The sequence below is a fragment of the Phoenix dactylifera genome, unplaced genomic scaffold (assembly GCF_009389715.1).
Source record: "Phoenix dactylifera cultivar Barhee BC4 unplaced genomic scaffold, palm_55x_up_171113_PBpolish2nd_filt_p 000689F, whole genome shotgun sequence".
NCBI classification, from domain to species: domain Eukaryota; kingdom Viridiplantae; phylum Streptophyta; class Magnoliopsida; order Arecales; family Arecaceae; genus Phoenix; species Phoenix dactylifera.
This window is the reverse complement of record NW_024068073.1, coordinates 59,968-81,386: the sequence shown is the minus strand read 5'-3', so window position 1 is coordinate 81,386 and position 21,419 is coordinate 59,968. Positions and strand designations below refer to the sequence as shown.

Below are 21,419 nucleotides of genomic sequence, written 5' to 3'. Positions count from 1 at the left end.
CAAAAGAAAATCTGGCTAACCCATTTACCAAAGTCCTCGGCATCAAAGAGTTCAACGAACACAAGTCGAAGATGGGTATTAGATACTGTGCCGATCGGCTTTAGGCTAAGTGGGAGTTGTTGGAAATTGTATCCTAAATGTCAATCGTCAGCATGTTGATGATTGAATTTTGTAAATGAATTGACAAATTAATAGTGTTATTTGGCATTATTCATCATTTCATTGTACATTTTCAAATGAACTTTTACATGATGAAGTCCTTAGGACTTGTTTTATGATAAATGAGGATTTATCTTCAAGTCCTTAAAACTGTTCGTGATCAAATGATATGCTGTTACTAGGATGACAGCATTATCGAGATTAGGTCGTTGTATGACATATACGTTGGTTGTCCTCTTAATCAAGGAGTGTGGAGACACTGATATGTCACACAGGTGAAGTGTAGGAGTACATTTCACTAAACATGACCAATTCCGGAACGCTCTACTGTCAAGAGATATTCCGAGTGGATATGGGTATAAGTTTGGCCCTCTGACCTGAGACCGCAACCTGTGACTAGGAAGTAACTCACTGTACTTTGGTACCGGACTACCTGAATTTCTAATTCAGTGACGGAAGGTCACTGGGTACAATCAAGTACTTGCGTAGTCAGTTGTGAGTCAAGATGGAATTGATCCCTCCTGAAAACAGGAGATAATGCCTTGTGTTCAATTTAGCAAAACCTTGGCCAGGGTAATCCTTATGAGGAGTCACAGGATTTCTAAGGTTGAATTACATCATGGATGCACTTATTACAGAGTTGACAGAACTTTGAAGTCATCCTGGCATTTAGGAGTCACAGGGATAAATTATACGGTAACCATAGTCCAAGGGTTCTTGATGTTGGGAATTGTATCCTAAGAGTCAATCGTCAGTGTGCTGATGATTAAATTTTATAAATGAATTGACAAATTAATAAAATATTATTTGGCATTGTTCATCATTTCATTGTACATCTTCAAATGAACTCTTATATGATGAAGTCCATAGGACTTATTTTATGATAAAAGAGGATTTATCTTCAAGTCCTTAAAACTGTTCGCGATCAAATGATATGTTGTTACTAGGACGACAGCATTATCGAGATTAGGTCGTTGTGTGACATATACGTTGGTTGTCCTCTTAACCAAGGAGTGTGGAGACACTGATATGTCACACAGATGAAGTGTAGGAGTACATTTCACTGAACGTGACCAATTCCGGAACGCTCTACTGTCAAGAGATGTTTCGAGTGGATATGGGTATAAGTTTGGCCCTTTGACCTGAGACCGCAACCTGTGATTAGCAAGCAAGTCACTGTACTTTGGTACCGGACTACCTAAATTTCTAATTCAGTAACGGAAGGTCACTGGGTATAGTCAAGTACTTGCGTAGTTAGTTGTGAGTCATGATGGAATTGACCCCTTCTGGAAACAGAAGATAATGCCTTGTGTTCAATTTAGCAAAACCTTGGCCAGGGTAATCCTTGTGAGAAGTCACGGGATTTCTAAAGTTGAATCACATCATGGATGCACTTATTACAGAGTTGACAGAACTCTGAAGTCATCATGGCATTTAGGAGTCATAGGGATAAATTATACGGTAACCAAAGTCTAAGGGTTCTTGAATGTTGCTTTGCAATCATTCGGCCTATCCGGACGTCGGGTACCATTGCTAGATGGTCATTTCGATTAGTACAAGAAGTTGTTCTTGTGCTACCGGCTTAGGTTCGAACCTATGGGGTCACACGCATAGAAGTTTCTAGGTTGATCAAATGGCTGATTAATGATTAAGAATCATTCAGGGATAATTTGGTCAATTCGATTGACAAAATTATCCTAAGCAAAAGTTGCATTAAAATAATTATTGAATTATTGGAGGGTTAATTAGTAATTAGATTACTAATATATTCAATTTGATTGAATTATTGGACTTTAATTAAGCCAAATTGAATTAGATTCAATTTGGGCTTAATTAGGGTTTGACTTAATTCGATCGGGTTCGACCCGAGCCGATTGGGCATAATCTAATTGATCGGACTTGACCCAATTGGATCGGGATTGACTCTAGTCAATTAAGAGTCATTATTATGAAGAATTAAGTGGAATTAATTGCAATTGGATTGCAATTGGGCTGATTTAATGAGCCAAATCAAATTGGGTTTGACCCAAATTAATTTGGGTTCATGATTGGGTCAATTTGATTAAACCAAGGTTTGTGCAGATTTTAAAGACCACATGTCATCGTAGGATGAATATGACTTAAGTCATGTTCACACTATGCGGACTTTAAAGTCTACATGGCGTCGTAGGATGCATGCTCCCAAATCAATTAATTCTCCTAATGAGATTAGGAATCCTAATGTGATTAGGAAATTAATCAGTTGATTAAGTGAACACATGTCATGCATCTATGAGCACAAGGATTAAACACTTGGCATTAATCCAAGGGTGGATTATAGTCCCATACTCCTAATAAGATTAGGAGAAGCCCGAAACCCAATCTATAAAAGGGTAGCAAGAGAGACATTATGAATGAATTCTCTCCTCTTCCTCTCCACGCCAAGGGTTTAGTAATTATGAATTTTTTTAAGAACTTAGAGTTCTGAAAAATTCAGAAAAGGGTCACTTCATTACTTCTCCTCTTCTCCTTCTTCATCTTCTTCCTTCATCTCATAAGATCAATCAAAGGTTGATTGATTTTAGGAAGAACAAAATCAGCTACAGTAGGGTTCCGCGCAAGCTAGCACTTTTGCGGGATCAGATCAACCCGGAGCTTCGCGTGGATCATCCGTAGAGGCCAGACACGTGTGTGGCTACGAGGCTCGACTTTCAAATCTTCAAATCCAACCTCTTCATCATAAGGTATGAGATTTATTTTATCTTAGTTTGGTTTAGAACTTAACAAGGATTGCTGATTTTCCAATTCTATGATTAATCATGCTTATAGTTATTTTTACATAAATAGTTTAAACGTTCCTGTAATTTATTTTTGAGATATGATCTCCCTTGCATGCTTGGAATTAAAGAGTTTAATTCTATCTTTCCGCTGCATTTTTCTAAAAATTTTTAAAATTACATGCATGCAAAAAACGGCTTCTTCCTTCACTTGAATGTTGCTTTGCAATCATTCGGCCTATCCGAACGTCGGGTACCATTGCTAGATGGTCATTTCGATTAGTACAAGAAGTTGTTCTTGTACTACCGGCTTAGGTTTGAACCTATGGGGTCACACACATAGAAGTTTCTAGGTTGATCAAATGGCTGATTGATGATTAAGAATCATTCAGAGATAATTTGGTCAATTCGAATGAAAAATTATCCTAAGCAAAAGTTGCATTAAAATAATTATTGAATTATTGGAGGATTAATTAGTAATTGGATTACTAATAAATTCAATTTGATTGAATTATTGGGCTTTAATTAAGCCAAATTGAATTAGATTCAATTTGGGCTAAATTAGGGTTTGACCTAATTCGATCGGGTTCGACTCGAGCCGATTAGGCATAACCTAATTGATTGAACTTGACCCAATTAAATTGGGATTGACTCAAGTCAATTAAGAGTCCTTATTTGATGAGGATTAAGAGTCCAAATAATCAGAATTTATTATGAAGAAGAATTCCTAAAATTTAGGACCCTAGCTTTCTTTCTTGGAGAAGAAAGACACCTCATCCTTATCCCTAAATTTGGGGCACAATAACCCTCTGATTTTTAGGGATTCTTGGCACAAGATTAAAAGAGAATTTGTTCATCTCTTAGCTGGCGATTCACCAGAATTTTTGGGAATTTTATCAGCCAAATTCGTTGGCCAAAAGAGGTGTGAGGCGTGAGGGGTCTTTTGGCTATAAAAGGACCCCCACACTTAGGGTTTGTAGAGATTGTCTTTAGAAAGGGTTCTAAATTCTGAAAAAATTCTGAGAGCCAGCCACCTTCTCTCCTTCTTCTTCTCCTTCATCTCCATCCTTCATCCTCTCGAAGAAGAATCTAAAGTTGAGTGCTTCGAGGGAGAAAAGTTCAGCCACTGCAGCACCTCTGCACGAGCTAACACTCCTACAGTTGTGGATCTTTCTAGAGCTTTGCGTGGACTATCCGTAGAGGCCGGACGCGTGTGCGGCTATACAAGGTGATCAAGGTATCATCAAAGTTCTCAAAGCAAAAAGGTATAAGATCTGATCTCATTAAAAATTAAGATTAGAAATCAACTAGGTTGCTGAAATTCTGCATGACTACATGTTAGACATAGAATCATGCCTACTTGTTTAGGATAAATGTTTAAAGTTCTGGATCTATTTTTGTTGTAGAGATATGATCTCTAGCATGCATAGAAAATAAATAGTTTAATTCATGCTTCCGCTGTAAAATTTTTAAAATTATATGCATGTGACCACCAGGGTTTCCAACAACCCCAACAATTGGTGATAATTCACTACAGGTTTCATCATACGAAAATGAGTGAGAAAGGGATGGTATGATCCAGGCAATGAGTTTAGTATGACATCCTTCCCCAATTGATCATGAAGGGAAAAGCCAAGAGAGCTTAGACGCTCGATCAACTCAATCATGTACAATACATGATCAGTTACTGAGGTCCCATCTTTCACTCGGGCGCTGAAGATGGCACAACTGGTTTTGTGCCTCTCAACGTCGTCGGGAACACCGAATGTTCATTCAACACTTGAATGATGTCTTCCGGCTGCGTATTCTCAAAATGCCTACTAAACTCATTATTCATTGCAGCGAACATAATGCAACGGACAGGGATACGATCACTGAGCCACTTCTGATAAGTGTCTCTGACCGTACCCCGTGCATTAGCAGCGGGTTGCTCAAGTGCCGGATCCGTTATCACATAAAGGATCTGTTCATGCTCTAGCACAATTTTCAGTTTCCTATACCAATTATTGAAGTTGGGACCAGTCAACTTGTCATTATCTAATAATGAGTGAAGTGACAAACTTGTGGCCATTTCTGTATAAAAGAAAATTTGGCTATTAGTATATGAATTGACTAAACACAGTAGACTTGGACTTTAGTCTAAAGATACTTCCACTATTTTATACAAATTGGTATCCTCTACCTCCAATTTGAAAAATTACTCTTAATTCTTTAGTGGGCACTAGAACCCAATAGATCGCATATAGGCCCGAGTATGGCTCGGCCAATACATATGCATCTATTGGTAGGTTCTTAACCAATTGCTTCACCAAGCAACTTCTAGTGATGATTTTGCACTAGGTTCTTCGGCAGGTGATGTGTTCGCAAAAATGCTTTCACGAAACTAATCTCCCAAGTATAGGAGAATCGTACAAGTGGTAAATTCTCGGAAGTCCGAGGTCGAATCCTCAGAGAACGAAATATATATGAGATTATTTAGTATAATTTCAGATTAATTAATTCAATAAATTTATGGATTAAGATGATGTTTTGCAAATAGAAAATAAATCAGTTGATGAGAGCACAAAAGTGCGATCTACACATCACTTAAATTAGCATTATTGCTAACAAATAATGATAACAGTGCTGCATTAATATTTTATTTTTTTTGGGGTGCAGGTGATCGTAAATCAAGTTGAAATGCGCATCGGGTCCAAAAATATGCATCACCGCAGGTGACCAGCCAACCGCATGGGTCGACCCCAGTTGCACACTAGGAGGAGGTCAAGTTCAGCCGTCTACTTCGTTGCAGCTTCAGTCTTTTGCAAGCCGGCATCTATTCAACGTCTCCGCCTGCGTGGAAGAAATGAGCATTCTCTTCTTTCCCCCGTTTCAAAGGCTTTTGGAGTTCATTCATCCCAGCCGTCACCCCCGCATCAGCTGCCACGTCCGAAGACCCTTTTTCCCAGCTCTTGGAACCCGCAATCAGGTCTTTCTCCTGTGCGTCCACGAAGCATCCAGCAACCCGAGTCCAAAGCCATGCATCCCAGCTCCCGTCCAAGTTCATCTCCTAGCCTCCCAAGCTTCAACTCCAGCTCCCATCCCGTGTTCATGTGATCAGTCCAAGCTTCCTTCAGCATCTTCCTCGCAGTCCACGCGTCCCAGCTCTTCTCGGATCTCCTTTCTCTCCAGGTCATCCCAGTTCACAGCGCCAGCGTGGAAGAGCGCGATCCATCCGGGCGTCTTCCGAATTTGCGACCCCAAGGAACTGTTTTCCGTCTTCTCTGCGCCAGCAACCCACAGCACATCATCCGAATCCATGCATTCATCCCCGCGAAGCTTCCCAGCGTCCGCATGCAGCTCATCAACTCGCGATCAGTCCACGCGTCCCAGCATCCCTGCTGTCCGTTGCGCTTCTCCCATCCGAGTCTGAAGATTCCAGCATCCCATGATCTTCAGCTTCTCCCAGATCCCGCACGCGTCTCAAGCAACGCGTCCCAGCATGCAACTCCTCACCTTACGCGTCCGATCCTTCCGGAGGGAGCATCCCGTGGGATCAGGGATTCATCTCAGCTGGTCCTCATCGCGTGCGAGAAAGTGGGGAAATGAGCTGGTTATTTGGTAGGCCATTCGGAAGAAAGAGGGGCTGTCATCCCTCATTCGAAAAGAGAGGCCCATTCAAAAGAAAAAAAAAACAGAGGAAACAGGGGAGGCCCTGTTTCCGAAAAGAAAAAAAAAAAAAAGAAAGAAAGAAAATGAAAGGGGGATTAAAGTTTTCAATGAGTGGCTAAAGTCCTAGGGAGGGTGATAGAGGAACCTTTGATATATTGCTCTTTGAAGTAAACTCTAAACTTTTGCTTTCAATGGTTTATATTTATTGATATGTTCTTGATCCATGCGTAGTTATTTCATAGATAGATCTTTAATGGATTATGATTATTGATATATGGATTGCTTTAGTATTTGATTTGTCGTAGACGTAGAAAGCACGATGGATGCTTAGAAATTGAGTTCATATGTTCATGAAATATATACCATGATTAGATCTATCCTACATTTAATCTTTAATCAAGAACCATAGAGTTTATTCCTTGGATGCAATATCATCAATGGGGATTCCAGATCCCTACCATCTTTATTTCATTGAATTTTGTTTATTATTCTTTGCATTTAATTTCTGAAAATCAAAACATCATTTTAATCCACAAATTTATTGAATTGATTAATCTGAAATTATACTAAATAATCTCATATATATTTCGTTCCCTGAGGATTCGACCTCGGACTCCCGAGAATTTACTACTTGTGCGATTCTCCTGCACTTGGGAGAACAATTTTATTTTTGCATCAAGTTTTTGGCGCCGTTGCCGGAGAGGGGCTGATTTATTAGTATAATTTTTAGATTTAATTAGTACTTTAGTAGTTAGTCTTTTTGTTTCGAAAAAGAAAAAGAAAAAAAATCTTTATTGCTGTTTTTTTATTCCCTGCACAGTCTGCATCAAACTCTGATATCTGAGTAATCCACCGTCTGATTGCACTCAAATTTCGTCGGCTGCTGTAGGACATATGTTTACGACCATTAAATTAATATAAACTTTGCTGCTGTCTGCTTTGAATTTTCTGTGTTTAATTTTTTTGTTTAGAATCAGAATTTTATTATCATCATATCTCATTAACCCTTGTTGCTACTTGAAAATTGATAAGAACTTTAAGAAAAGATCAAGGGTAATCATTAAAAAAAAAATAATAATAAAAAACAAAAAAAACAAATAAATAAATAAACTCTGAAATTTTGTATGCTAGGTTGGAATAGGGACAACACTGGACGTCTGAGTCGACAACCTTTTGACAATTCCTTAGATCACATTATTGAAACTTTTTCGCAAAATCTCAGATCTGGTGAGATGGCTGATGATGATGTAGGAAGTCACCATGGTAATGAAGGTAGACCCCCAGTTATGACACTTCGACAATACTTACATCCCACTAGGACTAGTCAACCTTCATGCATGATTATTCCTGAAAATGTAGGACACTTTGAAATCAAACCAGGAGTAATTCAATTGCTGCCAAAGTATCATGGAATGGAATCTGAGAACCCTTATCTTCACCTTAAGGATTTTGAGGAAATTAGCATCACATTTAGAGTGCCAAATGTATCGGAAGATGTCCTTAAATTAACCTTGTTTCCTTTTTCCTTGAAGGATAAAGCCAAAACATGGCTGAACTCCTTGAGACCAAGATCGTTAGGAACATGGCATGATATGCAAAGAGAATTCTTGAAAAAATTCTTTCCCGCACAAAGGACTAATTTTTTGAAAAGGCACATTAGTAATTTTCAACAAAAAGACCATGAAACATTTTATGAATGTTGGGAGAGATTTAAAGATTTGCTTCTCTCTTGTCCTCATCATGGGTTTGAAACATGGAGAACCATTAGTTTCTTTTACGAAGGATTGTCTCCACAGTTAAAACAATTTATAGAGACTATGTGCAATGGTCTATTTTTGGAAAAGCAACCCGATGAGGCATGGGACTATCTAGACTCTCTCGCAGAGACTGCACAATTATGGGATATAGGGGATAGAGTGAATAAACCTTTGCCTAAGCCTACTAGCATTCCACACGGGGGCCTTTACAACCTTAATACTCAGGATGATATTCAGGCTAAAATGGCAGCCCTTACTAGGAAGGTAGAGGAAATTGAACTTAAAAGGATTGAACCCGTCAAGACCATAGAACATAACAGCGAGTGTTGTAGGATTTGCGAGATGCCTGGCCATCTCATCACTGATTGCCCCACAATATCCGCATTCAAGGAAGTCTTGCACGATCAGGCCAATGTTATGAATACCTATCAAAAATCTTTCAATAATCCTTTTTCGGGTACTTACAACCCTGGATGGAAGAACCATCCAAATTTTAGGTGGAGGAATGACCAACCTCAACAAGTATATAACCCAACTCCTCCACCTCCGCAACCTCATTATGCACACGCACCCCCTCAAAAATCCAGTCTCGAAGAAACTTTGCAATCTTTCATGCAAGGCCAAGCTAAAATCAATGATGAATTAAGAAATCAACTGACAACGCTGACCACTGCTTTAAGTGCTCAAGAGAAAGGTAAGCTACCAGCTCAACCACAACCTAATTCTCAAGTCTATGGCGGTAGCAATGCATCATCTTCAACTTCGCATAAAGAGCAAGCAAAGAGTATAATAACTTTGCGAAGTGGAAAAGTTATTGACCGACCAGTCCCAGAACAAACTCAAGCCATACCTGATTCTGACCCTTTAAAGACAAAAGAAAAGGATAACGAAGAAACTGAAAATAGATTAAGATGGTGTAGGGATCCAGAATCTCCTTTGATAATATCAAATTCATGCGATAAATTCTATGATTAAGATTTATAAGCAGATAAAATTTAATTATGGAGTATGTTCTTGATAATATGAATTCTTTTTTTAAGCATTCAACGTGCCTTATAACGTCAACGATGAATCAAATAATCGAGGAAGACATGTATCAATAAGCATAAATCATAAAAGAATTTTCAACATATAAGAATCATGACATAATCAAAAGATAAATCGTATAAAGCAAAGGATTAGAATTTACATCATGAACTCGGTACACCAAAGGATCTCCCTTCACCCATCACCTAGGATATCAGCCCTCCATAAAAGAAATAAGCCTCCCCATGTTTTTTTCTATTCTTTTCGGAAACAGGGGATGCCCTGTTTCTTCTTCTTTTTTTTTCTTTTTTTGAATGGCTGCCTCCTCTATTTTCTTCCAAAATATGAGCGCCCAACCCCCTCCCAGCCGACTACCTCTTATACTCAACTCTCCCCCTCTATGGATCTTGGGCGCGTAAGGCTGGGAGGAATGAGATCGCGGACGCTATGGCATGAATCCTGATCTTCTTCAAATGGATGCACAAAGACGCTCAGGAGCTGATCGCGGATGCTGGATGCTGCTGTGACGTCGGAAGATTACTGAGAATATGGCCCGATTGAGAGGGATCAAGATCCCTTCTATGCACTAGTCCTCTGAAAGGAAGAATGGGATGCATGGGATGCTGGAAAACTACTGTGAACACGGAAGATTGCTTGTGGACGGCTGAAATCCGGGAAGTGAATCATGGATGCGGGCGTATGAGGTGGAGCTGGGACGATCGCGAATCCGGAAGACTAAGAGGCACTAGATGCCGAGGATGCTAGGATTCGGATGATTGAAGGAATCTGCCACGGGATTTTTGGCATGTGTTGTGGGAAGGAGCTGATGGCGGAAGATTACACGCGAGGGGAGGAATGGCTGAAGAAATGGATGCTGAGACGATCGTGAATTCGGAAGACGCGTGGATGGGGAGGGAATCCGAAAGCATGAAGCAGGGGATTCGGGACATTGCTGATTATGTGGCCCGATTGAGAGGGATCGGGATCTCTACCATGCGGGCGGACGCGTGGGATTTGACGCAGACGGTTGAATCGCCATCTTCTTCAAATGGGCGTACGGGATGAGATGGGAAGGAAGTTGGAAATGCTGCTGATTTCTTTTTTTATTTTGAATTCCAATGCAGAATTCCAATGCATTCTAGGGACTGTGATGTATAGACACATGTTGCTCGGGTGCAAGTGTGCTTGACCAGGTTCAATTATGCTCCAGTGTAATCAGGCTTGAAGTCAAGAATCATCCCAATCTGTACCAAATGCGCATTTAAATTCTGATTTGCGATAATCTATGCCAAATGATAATATAATATTAAATCAGCAATTTTATCGTTATATGTTGGCAAAAATACTAATTTAAGTAGTATGTAGATCGCACTTTTGTGCTCTCAGCACACTCTCCAACTAGCTTATTGCTAGTCTCTAGCAATTAATGAGCAAACGATAAAATGAGAGTACAAAAGATGATCTTTCCTAGACTCTCTTTTATTATTATTATTATTATTTTTATTTTTATTATTTTTATTGAAACTGAGTACTAAAAACTAAGACATGTACCCATTTTCGTAGAGAATCACGATTGCACTTAGCACGTGCAACAAGCCGTTAAACCCCTAAGTTACCCTAGTGGATGAGTGTTGTCTCGTGAGGGTTTGCAGAGATGTTACCCACAAACATCATGAATAATATGACATGACATAAGATCCTAATAAATTCTAAGCTAATACACATGTAATTAATTAATATATATTTTCAAGCATGGCAACTATCAAAGCATGAAAAATTTGAAAGTGTAGTGTACATAAAATAGCATGACTTTCTCAGAGTACTAATACCTCCACCACAACAGTGTACCGCCTGAGTTTTAGGTGCACTACTCAAGTTCACAAGTGTTTTCTAAAATTTGTTGGAACCTGATCCATCAAATTTTTAGAATATCACATATTGTCTAAATTTTTCAAGAATGGTTCGCATATAAAGAAAAAGCTATCAATCCCAACTAAACAACCCAGGTACGCAGAGGTTCAATACAATGGAGTCAAACCAGCCATTACCACATGTCACTGGGTTCAGCCTGACAATACATTCATGCTTATTTTTATTTCATTTATTTTTCTCTTCTTCTTTTTTATCACATATGACGACTACAGCTGTCCAACCCCATTAGGCTCTAGTAAGGTCCATGTAGCGAGCTTTCAGCCAATGACCCCCAATCCAGTTGGCTCAAGACATTAGGTGAAACATCCCTCGGACTTAATTACTCGAACCAGACTACGCCATGAGGCTAGACTTGTCATCATAAGGATTTTTTTTTAATAATAATAATTATGCAAGAAAAGAGAAGGTAGACTGAACCATATAGGTATTTTTATTATATATGTGACTGCATCGTGACTATAGGTCAACCAAGGTCGGATCTTAAGGCACCTAAGTAATCTAGTCGGGATATTCAACCTCTATCTTTATGTAAAAACCAAATCATCAACCTTCTGGTACGAACAAGGATACTCATACTTCTTTTATGGATAAAGCTAACAAGAATGTAGTTAACAAATGTGAACTCCTGAGGCCTTCCTATTGTTATGAACCCGCCCATGCCGCAGAAAATTAAAAAAATTTCAGATGCAGCGAAACTGGCATGCGCGGGATCAACGTTCATCCTATGAACGTTATTCAAAAACCGTTCGTAGATAGATTAGAATTAAAAACTTTTAAAACAATTATGAAGATTAGATCTTCACCATGTGCGGGTAGATGATCACCGCAAACTGATGATCGTGGTTTTGGAAGAAGGCTCGCTTGAAGCCGCACAAGCGTCCGGCCTCTACGGGTATCCACATGAAGCAAAAAAATCGATCCTAGCTTCTTTGTCTCCCCGGAGTGCTAGCTACCTTGCAGAGACAACTTTAATGGCTAATGTCCTCCCTTTGAATCAACCCTTGATTGTGCTTGGGAGGAGGAAGAAGAAGGATGAAGAAGAAGGAGGCTCTAAGGAGAAGAACCAAAAGGCTAGTTGTTGCCTTTTGCTTTCCTTGCTTTGGCACCATGAAGGAAGACCAAGAGGAGGTCCACTCCTCCTCTTCTTTTCCCTTTGCTGATGGCGGCTGAAAACCAAGATGGAGAGGGAGGCTCACGGCTGAAAAGAGGAGAGAATCCAATACCCTAGGTCTTGGTTCAATATCTCCTTATAAAGGCATATGGAGCTCCTACCTTTTAGGAGCTTCATTGTTTTCCTTTTTAGGAGCCAAGAGGAGGGGCGCACGCCCCTCTTCCTCTCTCTTTGATTTCGGCCAACCTCCCTCCTAACCCTTCATCACGCATGTCCCCACTTGATCTAATCAAGTGGGGCGTGGGGCATAACCCTAGGTGGTTCAATCCTCTTCCAAAGAGGATTGGGTGCACTTGTTTTCCTTTAAATCCTAATCCAATTAGGATTTGATTGAACCATGACTCAATTGAATCCTTCAATCCTAATCAAATTAGGAGTCATTATAATTCATTAGATTAATAATTAATTAGGACTTAAGAAATTCTAATCCAATTAGGATTTATTTAATTTTAGTCCTAATCCAATTAGGACTCTTCTTTGAATCCAAAGTCCTAATCCAATTAGGACTTCTAGGAATCCTATTCTAAGTAGGAATCCAAATTGAATTCAAAATCCTAATTCAATTAGGATTGTAGGAATCCTACTCTAAGTAGGACTCCCAGTCCTACTCCAAATAGAACTCCTAGTCCTAATCCAATTAGGACTCCAGGAATCCTACTCCAAGTGGAATTTGTGTTTTAGTCCAATTAATTAATTTTCATTGTTCCGATCGGTCAATACCTCTAGTGTGTATGACCCCATAGGTTCTATTCTGACTGGTAGTGATATATATTGCGATCTCTATCATAATATCATTGAAAACTTCTTTCAATGGGTTGGAACGATTCCAACTCAACTCATTAGGGTTTATCGATCATCGAGATATTCCCTATGAGTCTCACCATCCACCAGTGACACCTAGCAGCATGTAGGGGCTACCCAGCAGAATGGAATAATGAACCTTTAGGTGCAGTTATCGTATGATACAGTCCTTCTATCGTAGATCCCTACAGGACGGAGGTCATGGATAACTCGTCAAACCCTATCGTCTGTCATATGTCAAAATTTATTCAACTTAAGCTCGAGAGTGGAAAACTCTTTCTCCACTATACAATCTGCCCCGGCCGAGGTCTTACAAACTCAGTCTTATAAATCACATAGGATCTCTCCTTATCTATCAAGGTCGATAGATTCCTTGTAGGTGCATACCTTACTCCTACAGTGAACTTACTGCAGTCAATCTATACTGCATGGACCCATATGTCTAGAGACCATGTATACGTGCAGTCAAACTACAATAATCTCACTGTGAGTAGCCGAAGCACCGCAGGTCAAAGGACCAGTCACACTACTGCAACATCAAGCAAGTCACTGATGAGTGGATAGACATCCAAGTGACTTCTTGTCTTGGTCACGCTCAGTACCCTTGTTCTCTAACAAGCACTTGCATAATTGCTCCAGTGTCCCTACACTGTTGACTCAAGACTCGTCCATCAAAGAAAGCAATATGTGCACTAATCTCAGCGGATCAATCACCGTCCTCGTGATGATCCATCGATCAGGAGCAATTCAGGAATTAATCATCAATGACACATGCCTCAAATTCTCAACTCTTGAGAATATACGTCATCATCTTATTAATTCCTTGGACGATTCATGGACACATAAGAACATGAATGAAAAGAATGCCCAACTTAATAGGTCAAGTACAAATTTATGTTCCAGAATAAAATAATGCGTCAGCCAAATTGGCTTCTAGGGCATACTTCTAACACCTATTGTCGTTAAGTATACTTGCGGGGATCTAATAATAGGTCTCTGATCAGTCATAGTATGCATGTGTTCCTTGCCTCAATAGTTGCACAAACTTGATATGAAAATACATGTGCATTTGCTCAGAAAAGAAAGTAGTAGAATAAATCAAATGCAAAAACGAAATCCTCTTTTTTTTTTCAAGATATTTCCCTCCCCCCAACTTAAACATTGCATTGTCCTCAATGTAATAGATACAAGAAAACTATATATGAGAGACAGTAGAGAAAATAATATTAGAGAGAAGAAGAATACCTTGAGTTGTTGATATCCAGAAAAGAAGACCTACAAAATAAGAAGAAAACTAGAAATAAAAGAAAAAATTAATTCTAACTAATGTACACATACCTTTGCCTTCATGCTCAGTCATAAGAAGGCTCCCCCAAGGAAAAGGAGTCCTCTTCATCTGCAAAATTCTCAAGAAAAGATTTTAACCTGTGTCCATTTACCTTAAAAGTATTACCATCCCGTGGATTCTCAATCTCAACCACTCCATTTGGAAAAACAGTTTTTATAATGTAAGGACCAGTCTATCTCGATCGCAACTTACCAGGAAATAGATGTAAGCGGGAATCGTGTAAAAGAACTTTTTGCAAAGGTTCAAAAGTTTTTTTCAAAATTGATTTATCATGTAAGATTTTCATTCGTTCTTTGCAAATTTTAGCATTATCATAAGCATCTCTGCGAATCTCGTTAAGCTCGTTCAATTGCAATTTTCTAGCTAGACCGGCATCTTTCAAATCAAAATTCAATTTTCTAATTGCCCAATACGATTTATGCTCTATTTCAATAGGTAGATGACATACTTTTCTATAGAATAGCCGATACGGGGACATACCAAGAATAGTTTTATATGCAGTACGATAAGTCCACAATGCATCTGATAGTTTCAAGGACCAATCTTTTCGCGATGGGTTCACCGTTTTCTCTAAAATTCGTTTAATCTCCCGATTGGCTAACTCTACTTGGCCACTAGTCTGCGGATGATATGGGATAGCAACTTTATGGATGACACCATACTTTTTCAATAAGGTCTCGAAAGGCTTATTACAAAAGTGCTTTCCACCATCACTAATTATGACCTTAGGTATCCCAAATCGTGAAAAAATATTTTCTTTCAGAAATTTCAAAACAGGTTTGTGATCATTGATTCTACAGGCGACAGCTTCTACCCATTTAGACATATACTCAACACCAACTAAAATGTACTCATATACAAAAGATGGTGGGAATGGGCCCATAAAATCGATGCCCCACATAATAGGCTGAAGAGGCATCATATGCCTACGAGTTAGACTCCCAACACGTTGACATGGGTCACATGTCCTACAGAACTCGTGGGCATCTTTAAATAGTGTAGGCCAATAAAAACCACATTGCAACACCTTAGCTGCCGTTTTCTTAGATGCAAAATGTCCTCCGCAAGCACTGGCATGACAAAAAGAGAGTACACTTTGCATCTCATGATCCGGTATGCATCTTCTAAAGATTTGATCATTGCAATACTTGAACAAATAGGGGGCATCATAATAATAACTCCTTACTTCACGCAAGAAATTATTCTTATCATTCGATCCCCAATGCTCCAGCATCTGGTTCGTGACAAGAAAGTTCACAATGTCAGCATACCATGGCATAGTTGAAAGTGCAAACAACTGCTCTTCGGGAAATGAGTCCTTGATGGGAAACTGTGGCACCGAATCATTAAAAACTAGCCGTGATAAATGGTCAGCAACCACATTCTCTACTTCCTTTTTATCTTTTATTGTAATGTTAAATTCTTGAAGTAGAAGTATCCATCGTATTAAGCGTGGTTTGGTCTCTTTCTTATCCAGCAAATATTTTAGCGTTGCATGGTCCGTGAAGATAACAATAGGAGCACCAAGGATATAAGAGCAAAATTTGTCTAATGCAAATACTACTGCAAGCAATTCCTTCTCGGTGGTGGTGTAATTTATTTGGGCATCGTTTAAGGTTTTGCTTGCATAGTAAATGACATATGGCTTATTATCCTTGCATTGTCCTAGGACAGCTCCTATCGCATAGTCACTAGAATCGCACATGATCTCAAAAGGTAATGACCAATCAGGTGGTTGCACGATGGGTGCAGTGCTAAGCATAGGCTTCAACTTTTCGAATGCCTCTTGACATGTTTCAGTCCAATTGAACGGTGTATCAAGGGATAGGAGGTTACATAATGGTCGAGCTATGACACTAAAGTTTCTAATGAACCTCCTATAAAATCCGGCATGACCCAAAAATTATCTAACATCTCTAACCGTCTTGGGTGCAGGTAGCTTGGGATTAAATCAATCTTAGCTCTATCAACTTCCATGCCCTTTGATGAAACAATATGTCCTAGGACAATTCCCTTTAGCACCATGAAGTGGCATTTCTTCCAATTTAGTATCAAATTCTTTTCCATGCATCGAGCTAAGACTGCTTGTAGATGTGACAGGCAATCATCAAAAGAATCGCCAAAAATAGAGAAATCATCCATAAACACTTCCAAAAACTTCTCATTCATGTCTTCAAAAATGCTGAGCATGCATCTTTGGAATGTTGCAGGTGCATTACACAACCCGAATGGCATTCGTCGGAAAGCAAATGTACCAAAAGAACAAGTGAAAGTAGTTTTTTCTTGATCCTTAGGTGAAATTTCGATTTGGTAGTACCCAGAATAGCCATCGAATTCAATTTTCGGTAGTCAACGCACATACACCAACTCGTCGGAACGCGAGTGATGAGAGCACAAAAGTGCGATCTAAGCACCAATTAACTTAGCCTAATGCTAGCAAAATAATGATAAATAATAGGTGTTAACATTTACATGATTAAATATTTTATCCTTAGCACTTATTATAATTTTTATCATTATTTTATATAAATTCATCTCTTCCCAGCTGCAGAACAGAGCCTAGATTCAGCCGTTCGCAAGCACCTCAGCATCCTTGCCGCATCCGTGAGCTAGCTCTTCCGAGTTCCAGCCACATCAGCCCTCTCAAGACCCCGTCCGCGTCCCAGGATCCGTGATCGAATCATGCTGCGATCAGCCTTTCTCCCAGCTCTTGGAACCCGCGATCAGGTCTTTCTCCCGTGCATCCACGAAGCATCCAGCATCCCGAGTCTCAGCTTCCAGCCGTCCACCTATCCCGTGAGTGATCCACAGTAGTCCAAGTTTCCTTCAGCATCTTCCTCGCAGTCCACGCGTCCATCCGATTCCCAGCAAAGGCTCTGCCACCAGCTATCCCGAGATCCCAGCTTCCGTGATCACGATCCACCCGTGCTTCCCAGCATCTCTGAATCCTTCCGCGATGGAACAATAGAGAATCCCAAATCCTGCGAGCAACTCGCTGCCCAGTCGTCCACGCTTCAGCTTCCATGCGTTCAGCCGAGTCCCAGCATGGTTCAGCTCCCACGCACATTCTCTATTCCCAGATCCACTCTCACACGTTTCTGGATCTTTCTCCCCACCAGCGTGTCATCCGAATCCCAAGCTCAACCGTCCGCGAGCCGGCTCCATCTACGCATTCCGTTTGCGAGCGTCTTCCCAAGCGTCCATTGCTTCCGGATTAGCATCTCATCTAGATCTTAGCCTTCTGCGATCAGATCTCCCAAGCTTCCATGTTCACAGCACATCCCGCGAACCTCTTCCGCATCTCTTCCCAAGCGCCAGCAGTCCAATCCTCCTGCAATCCAGCCGCCCGTGGCGATTCACCCGCATCTCATCTTTCTTCTGCACTTCATCCTGGCCGTCCACTTCTTCCGTGTCCGCTCCGCGTTCTCAGCTCTCCACGTGCGATCAGGGGAACCATCGTTGGGGGCTCATTCGAAGAAAATAGAGGTGGCAGCCATTCTAAAAAAAATAGAGAGGGGATACTCTGTTTCGGGCCAAAGAAAAAGAAAAAAAAAAGGAGAAGAAACAGGGTATCCCCTGTTTTCGAAAAGAAAAAAAAATGAAAGGGGGACTAATGTGTGAAATGAGTGGCTGATATCTTAGGAAGGGTGATGGAGGAACCTTTGATGTATTACTCTTTGAAGTAAACTCTAAACTTTTGCTTTGAATGACTTATATTCACTGTTATGTTCTTGATCCATGCGTAGTTATTTCGTAGATAGTTCTTTAATGGTTTATGACTATTGATATATGGATTGCTTTAGTATTTGATTCGTCGTAGATGTAGTGAGCACGATGAATGCTTAGAAATTGAGTTCATATGTTCATGAAATATATACCATGATTAGATATATCCTACCATTAATCTTTAATCAAGAACCATAGAGTTTATTTCTTGGATGCAATATCATCAAGGGGGATTCCAGATCCCTACCATCTCTCTGTTTCATTGAACTTTATTTATTTGCATATCATTCGTTGTTTTTAATTTCTGAAAATCAACTGAAAATTACATCTAAAAATTATGCTAATAATCCATAGATCGTTTTCTGAGGATTCGACCTCGGACTTCCGAGATTTTATTACTTGTACGATTCTCCTATACTTGGAAGATTAGTTTTGCGAAAGCATTTTTGCGAATGCATCAGCGAGTCGGGACTAACTCACCCTGCTCATTTTCGACTACTGTTAGACTCGCTTTCTTGGGCACGACTTGAGTAGGACTCACCCACTTGCTGTCGGAAATCGGGTAGATAATATCCACATCAAGCAACTTAAGGACTTCTGTTTTAACCACGTCTCTCATTGTCGGATTCAGCCTACGCTGCATTTGCCTTGTAGTTTTCGCATTATCCTCCAAATATATCCGATGCATGCAAATCAAAGGGTTAATCCCCTTTAAGTCTGCAATCGACCATCCAAGCGCTTCTTTAGGACTCTTTAGGACCGTAAGTAATTTTTCTTCTTGATCATTATCGAGCTCAGTCGAGATAATTACGGGAAAAGTATTGTCGGGTCCAAGAAAGGCATACTTGAGTTCCCTTGGTAAGGGTTTCAGCTCAAGTATGGGTTCTTGTTTCCGAGAGTGTACAATTTTTGTTTTTTGTGAGGGCAACTGCTCGAACTCCTCTATCCTCGGTCTCCACCCATTGACCATCATGACATCCGAATTATCTAAAACAGGTGGGACCACATCATCAGCAGTACATTCAGAACACCAATCTATTAAACCATTGTCTGCCGATTCAGTAAATATTTCTTTTAACAGATATTCTTCCGCAATGGTTTCAATCCATTCGATCTCTTTACTTTCTTCATGATCACTGGGTTGTTTGCCTATACTAAAGACATTCAGTTCCAAGGTCATATTGCCAAAAGAAAGCTTCATGACACCATTCCTACAATTGATCAATGCATTAGAAGTTGCAAGGAATGGACGTCCTAAGATGACCGGAATCTGAGATGGTGAATTGGAAGCCGGATGTGTGTCTAGTACGATAAAGTTTACAGGAAAATAGAACTTGTCTACTTGAACCAACACATCTTCGTTAATCCCTCTAGGGACCTTCACTGACCTGTCAGCTAATTGTAAGGTGATAGTTGTTGGCTTCAACTCACCCAAACCGAGTTGCTCATATACCGTATATGGCAACAAGTTCGCACTCGCTCCTAAATCTAGCAATGCTCGCTCAATCCAAAAATTGCCAATGATGCACGAGATAGTTGGGCAACCTGGATACTTATATTTAGGGAGAATATTATGCTGTAAAATTGCACTCACATTTTCAGCCAGAAATGCCTTCTTCTTGACATTTAACCGACGCTTGACAGTGCACAAATCCTTCAAAAATTTTGCATATGAAGGCACTTGTTTGATTGCATCAAGAAGAGGTACATTGATTTTTACTTGCTTAAAAAGCTCAAGAATTTCAGAGTTTGGTTCAAGCTTTTGCAAGGGCTTTAATCTTTGTGGAAATGGTGCAGGAAAAGGACATTTGATTTTTTCAGTAGATGTTGGTGCTTTGGTTTCTTCGTTATCCTTTTCTTTTGTCTTGGGAGGGTCAGAATTAGGTATGACTTGTGTTTGTTCTGGGACTGGTCGGTCAATAACCTTTCCACTTCACAAAGTTATTATACTCTTCGCTTGTTCTTTATGCGAAGTTGAAGATGATGCATTGCTACCGCCGTAGACTTGAGGATTAGGTTGTGGTTGAGCTGGTAGCTTACCCTTCTCTTGAGAACTTAAAGCAGTGGTCAGCGTTGTCAGTTGATTTCTTATTTCATCATTGATTTTGGCTTGACCTTGCATGAAAGATTGCAAAGTTTCTTCGAGACTAGATTTTCGAGGGGGTGTGGGTGCATAATGAGGTTGCGGAGGTGGAGGAGTTGGGTTATATACTTGTTGAGGTTGGTCATTCCTCCACCTGAAATTTGGATGGTTCTTCCATCCAGGGTTGTAAGTACCCAAAAAAGGATTATTAAAAGATTTTTGATAGGTATTCATAACATTAGCCTGATCGTGCAAGACTTCCTTGAATGCGGGTATTGTGGGGCAATCAGTGGTGAGATGGTCAGGCATCTCACAAATCCTACAACACTCACTGTTATGTTCTACGATCTTGACGGGTTCAGTCCTTCTAAGTTTGATTTCCTCTATCTTCCTAGTAAGGGCTGCCATTTTAGCCTGAATATCATCCTGAGTACTAAGGTTGTAAAGGCCCCCGTGTCCAATGCTAGTAGGCTTAGGCAAAGGTTTATTCACTCTATCCCCTGTATCCCATAATTGTGCAGTCTCTGCGAGAGAGTCTAAATAGTCCCATGCCTCATCGGGTTGCTTTTCCAAAAATAGACCATTGCACATGGTCTCTATAAATTATTTTAACTGTGGAGACAACCCTTCGGAAAAGAACTAATGGTTCTCCATGTTTTAAACCCGTGATGAGGACAAGAGAGAAGCAACTCTTTAAATCTCTCCCAACATTCATAAAATGTTTCATGTTCTTTTTGTTGGAAATTACTAATGTGCCTTTTCAAAAAATTAGTCCTTTGTGCGAAAATTTTTTTTTTCAAAAATTCTCTTTGCATATCATGCCATGTTCCTAGCGATCTAGGTCTCAAGGAGTTCAGCCATGTTTTGGCTTTATCTTTTAAGGAAAAAGGAAACAAGGTCAATTTAATGACGTCTTCCAATACATTTGGCACTCTAAATGTGATGCTAATTTTCTCAAAATCCTTAAGGTGAAGATAAGGGTTCTCGGATTCCACCCCATGATACTTGG

At 40.0% G+C, this 21,419-nt stretch overlaps 2 pseudogenes; one reads left to right on the top strand and one right to left on the bottom strand.

The window, feature by feature from the left end:
• Positions 1-8,215: 8,215 nt before the first annotated feature.
• On the bottom strand, positions 8,216-8,313 carry LOC120106917 (annotated as a pseudogene).
• Positions 8,314-21,070: 12,757 nt separating this feature from the next.
• Positions 21,071-21,168, top strand: LOC113461429 (annotated as a pseudogene).
• The last annotated feature ends 251 nt before the right edge of the window (positions 21,169-21,419 follow it).